The sequence below is a fragment of the Schistocerca cancellata genome, chromosome 11, assembly GCF_023864275.1.
Source record: "Schistocerca cancellata isolate TAMUIC-IGC-003103 chromosome 11, iqSchCanc2.1, whole genome shotgun sequence".
NCBI classification, from domain to species: Eukaryota; Metazoa; Arthropoda; class Insecta; order Orthoptera; family Acrididae; genus Schistocerca; species Schistocerca cancellata.
In genome coordinates this window covers 11,788,904-11,794,704 of record NC_064636.1, presented here as the reverse complement: position 1 = coordinate 11,794,704, position 5,801 = coordinate 11,788,904, and positions in this window count along the sequence as shown.

The following is a 5,801-nucleotide window of genomic DNA, read 5'->3' as shown; positions in this document are numbered from 1 at the left end:
TCGGGAGATGCTCGGCAGGTGGAGGGGGCACGAGCCGCGGGACCGCTCCGAACGGGTGGGGTAGCGGTGCCGACGAGCTCTGCGAGTGTAGGGCGGGGCGAGGTTCTGAACACTCGTCAGTTTGCAGCAATTAAAAAGAGCCTCGAGGCACGGAAAACTCGTTTGCGGCGAATGACCGTACCATTCTCGCTGCCGAATGTCAGACTCACAAAACGTGAAATTCCTTGATCGTTAAGGGGCTCCGGAAAGGCTCAAAAATCATGAAAAGTTCAATTTTTACTTTTTTGCGTTTTCTGAATCTGCAGACTATTACCTTTTAATAGATATATAATTTATTCAATTCCGAAGACTACAACTATTTTTAATTTTTTTTTGAAATGTGTTCTACATGGGCATGACCCACTGTGGTGCTGTTAAACTGCTGTCAAATGGTGTTATTATTAACGTCCGTGTTCATCAGGTACATTTTAGTGATGTGAGATAAAGTATGTGTTGTGGCTAACCTGTGATGGTTCAATATATACCGCTGGTGTGATTGTCGATTGTTTCATGTTTATTTACTCTGTCGTTATCTCGAAAATATTCGTAATTAATTCTGTTCCTCGAGTCTCTGTTTTATTGAAGTATAATAATGAGTAAAAGTAAAGTTATTAGAAATCCTCTGAAGGCTTTTAAGAAAAGGAGAAATGTTGGAAAACCAAAGGTATGTGTTATTACTGTAAATAATAACATTCTAACATGGTACGAGCGATGCTTGCTTTAGACAAGGAACGCCTTCGGGCTGTAAAGAATCTAGAAATACGAGCAAGAGTAAACAGGAGGAGGAACAAGAGGAAGCTGGAGGAGGAGTTTGCAGAGGATGAAGATAATCCATCCTAAGGACCTGGAATGCACTATAAAGGTAATCCAGTCTCTGTCGCTCGATTCCCAAAACTTTTATTTTCTCATACTAATTACATGTTTTCTAAGGATCTTCCAAACATATTTGTTTCAAACTTTCAGTAAATGTTACACAGTACCTTCTGCATAATTTAACAGCCTTTTTCCAAAAAACTGTATATTTTTGAATATATAAATAAAAAATTGCAAAAAAATGTTGTGAATTTTCATTACAATTGAAAAAAAATCATCTTTAATAACTGAACTCAAATTTTGTAAAATCCCTGTGTGAAGTTGTAGCCCATATTCCAATAAATAATCTGTAAAAAGTTCAACTTCCTACCTCAAATACTTTGTGAGGAAAGATGTAATTTATAAGCGTTATTTTAACATTGCAAGTATAGGGCGTTCCGGAGCCCCTTAAAACGTATGAGATTGAAGTTTTAGCATTATAATGTGTTTCAGTGTTCTTTTTGGTCTCTGATAAAAAAAGTAAACAGAGATTCTGGTGACAAAATTATGACACTTTGAATTAACTACGTTCAAAGCTATACCTTTTAAGATAATAGCTTGGCATCACTATTATGTTGAGTAAAAATAATTTTTCCTCCTCTCTGGAAGAAGAGAATAAGGTTTGGAAACTGCAGTCTGACTGCAATGACCTGATCTGTATCACTCCATGTATGTTTGTCACATCCTGCAGACGAGAAGCGTGTGGAAGCTTTAGAAATGTGGTGGTGCAGAAAAATGCTGAAGATTAGATGTGTAAATTGAATAACTGATGAGGAGGTACTGAGCAGTTTCCAGTAGACTTAGGGCGCATCGGGGGATCGCGGAGGGTAGACCGGCACGGAGAGCAGCACTGGGCCGTTCTTCAGACTGAAGCTGACGACGACGACGATGACGACGACGACAGACAATTTGCTCGGCATCGTAAAATGTGTTTACAGTGTGTGGGTTAACTGAAGGCAGTGAAAATTCAGTTTATTCAATATTTTGAGCTACACGCGATTCTCCGACAAATTTTCCACATTGAAGCGAGCGATAGAAATTGAGTCACTTTAAATGTTTAGGTACAATGCTTAATGATTGCGAGTACGGTGTCGGCTGCATAACACACGTATTCCCCACTTGTAAACTTAGCAATATGTCGATTACTTGCAGCAAGTGGAGCACTGAAATGTGCTACTGAGCATTTGTCTTGCTTCTTGGACATTATTGAATGCTTATGCCATAGTGTTAGCAGCATTATAATTGATAAAAATAAAGTGGCCTCCCAAATGCTAGTTTACCACTTTAATTTCTGGAAGACAAGGGGAGTTGGGGGGGAAGGAGAGATGAAGTCCTGTTACGGCATGCAACTTAAGATGTGCCCACTGACGCACAAAGAGTAATAAAATCTCAGGTCACTAAAAATCTGGTGAACTCTCCGGCAGCAGGAAAGTGCTTTCTTGTGTCGCTGATCAGAAACCGTTTCTACGTTTCACACACGGCGAGTCTCCTAACGGTGTGTGGTGGAGGGTAGTTTGCTACCTCTGTCCCCACCCTTCTTCTGCTCCAAACACAGATAGAGTGTGGGAAGAACCGCTGTCGCTAAACCTCTGTGTCTGCTCAAATCTATCGTATTTTATCTTTGTGGTCTTTGTGGAAGATATATCTGGGAACTTTGGGTACTATAGAATACCATTTACTTTGGTTGTTGTATCTCTGTATGGAGCTTGTTCTTGGCTCTCATACACAGTTTATCAAAAACTTCAACTATTTACCAAGAATTACTTATATTAGAGTTAGTAAAATGCGTAAAATTTCCATTGAAAAGAAAGGTTTTTTTTTTTTAAAAAAAAAAGAGATGCACTTGGAGGATAATATGGGATAGGAAAATGGAATAGTGTGTTTAAAATGTAGATAATCACGTAAATTAAAAAAAATATATATATAGTGTACAAAAAGCAATTCTAAGATTGTTCTTAACTTAAATCCTTAAATGAATTACATATTAGTAAAAGATGAAAAAATATTGAGTCAGGAACAATTTACGACAAAGCTTCTTACTCTTTTTAAAGTTCTAAAACAAACATTTGTTAGATAGTTAAGCCAAATCTATTTATGTTTGTCTGTTTGCAAAAGTCACAAATGTGTATTCCCTTTCAGCTCTGCACAGTCGAGGTGGCCACACGTCACAAACCGCACGTCTAATCCGAACATCTCCTTTCCCGTAGTGTGAAAACTTTCTTTCACAAAAGAAACACTCTGCATGATTATCATTTGGCACAGAATGTGACATACAGTCCAATCCCGGTGACACGTATGAGTGAAAAGATTTATGACTTTCATCGGAATCGTCCTTCAGAACAAACTTTAATTTCTCATTTAATTTAGATTTTTCATCAATTTGTAACACTCGTTTCCTTTTTCATTTGCTCGTGCTACCAGAACCGGTGTCGGTGCACGTCGTCTTTACTTTTCTGTAAACGAGCTGTCGCTTATCGTATTTGAAGCCCGGCTTTCCTTTACTGTCGGTTTCCGGCTGCGCTTTTGTAAGGTGATCCAATAAGTATGGCAGATGTTCCCAGATTTCGTCCCCCGGTGGATTCTGCTTTAGACGGTGGTCGTGAAAAATAGAAAGAATATAGCTTACGTCCACCGAAGAGGCAATAACTGCTTCGGTACTGCATCCGTCGACGTCTGAAGAAGGGGTTTAATATCTACCTCTGTCGAACTCCTGTGGACAGGTTTGAAATTGGTGCTCTTTGCTGTCTCTGTAAAAGTTTGTGCAGTTCCGTGGGAATTTTTGGGATCCTCAGAGAGGCCTTTCTCGCGTGTCGGTTGTGAATACTCGGGATCGAGAGCGAACGAGGAGGCAATGAAATTGTCAGTGCTGAAAACGTGCCTGTTAACAGGAAAAATCCTAGTCAGTCTGAAGCCATTTACAGCAATGTCACCACACCGAATGTTTCCCCGGGGACCGACGGGTTCCGTCGTGTCCAGTACGGTCGGAGGATGCGAACTGTGTCTCGAAAGAGGTCTCACTTCCTCGCTGCGAAGAGAGGGGATGTCGACGTCCGATCCGAAGGCTGCACTTCGTATGAGCAGTGAGGTAGTAAGCGAGCAGTGGCGACATATTTCTCTCCGGCTAACGGTATAGTGTCGGGAACGAACGACAGTGGCGTAGGCTGTCTCTAATCGGAAAGATTCCCGAGAATTAGTAATAAAACGATGTTTATTATATACGAAGAAGTACTCGAATGATGCTGCTTCTTGTGAATGTCTGGCACAATTAGATGTTTGAAAGTATTAAGAGTCCTTTAAAATATTAAAGTCCCGTTACTGTACCTCTGAGTGACACCTACGTGAAGTCCAGAAGTGGCCACGCCTACAGAGTCCGTAAGTCTCGGAGATGACGGACGAACACTGCGGCTCGTAGAGTTAGCGGTAACTGGAGGCCGCGCACGAATCGGCGCACCGAAGGGAACTGTCGGCCGTCGCTCGGTGCTCCGATTTAACGGGGTGTCGAGCGATCGCTGTCGACACGTCACACCCAGAGGTCGGCAGCTGTGGCCCCTGGCAGATCTCCGTACAGCTCGTAATGCCGACCCGTACACTGCTGCACGACGACTGTTTCGAGCGTGGCTCGTCGACAGTGGTGCGGTACTCCGTGGCTCGAGAGTACAGTCACCGCGTATACTGTCTGTGTTGCACCCGTGCCTAGAAGGGCCATCGAGTGCGAGCAGATACCTTTGGTGGATCGGTGGTGTCCGAACCGTCCAGTAAAAGCGTTACTCCGAAGCCGTCCGGACGAGTGCTAACACTAGGAGGAACACCTCGGGGAGTTACTCTTTCGTGTTTTTCGCGAGGAAAACATTGCGAGAGGAGGAACGAGATGACCTCTGGTGCTCGTACGGGCAGTGACTGTCAAAGCTGACCCACTTGCTGCCGATGTTAAAAATGCTACCTACCTCTTGCCTACGAGGCAATAACGAGGAATTTTACTTTGTAAGACTGAAAATCTAGTTTTGTCCACGTTGTAGGTGAGATTAGCTGGGTATTTGTGTTTTCTAAACAAACCTTCCAGAATTTCAAAGAAATTATTAACTTACTCTAACGGAAGTATACGGCTCCAGACACCTTTCCGAGCCTGGAACATCTACGATTTTGTGCAGACTGAAGCGACGACTGAAAATTAGTACCGAGGCTGGGATTCTAACCTGGTTCTCCAGTCCTGCTCACCGGGAAGACACGTTAACCACTGTGTCACCCTGCACTGTGGCTGAATTTATTTTATGAACCCCCTTGCTCTCGAAAAAGAACTTCCTTCAGGTGTGCAGAGAGGTTTGATTGATTGATTGATTGATTGATTTCTTTATTAATCCATGTAACAATTTACATTGTGTGGATTTCGTCAGCAAAATCATATACAATATAATATACCTACAATTATACACATAAAATTAGTATTTACACACATTTTTGAGGTATCTTAAATTAGTTTTATATCCTTATGTAATTTGTAATTTTCTTATAGTAGTATACAATTCTGGATTTCATATTATAATTATTTCCTCATGTATTACAATGCAGGCTACATTAATTACACTACATGTTTAAATTCAGATAGTCCATTATTGCGTAATAACTTTTATTTAATAAAAAATTTTTTAGTTTTGGTTTGAACTGTCCAATTGTGTCAGTGTCTTTTATTTTTTGGGGTAATTTATTATATAATTTAACGGCATTGTACAACAAGCTCTGCTGAGTTTTAACATTATTTTTCCTCTCTAGATGCAGATTGTATTGGTTTCTAGTTTCATAGCTGTGTACTAAAGAATTTTTCATACAGCAGTCAATATTTTTTTTTTTTTTTTTTTTACATACATACATAATACTGGGTAGTTGTGGATGTCCCTTCGTGAAAGACTAAAGCC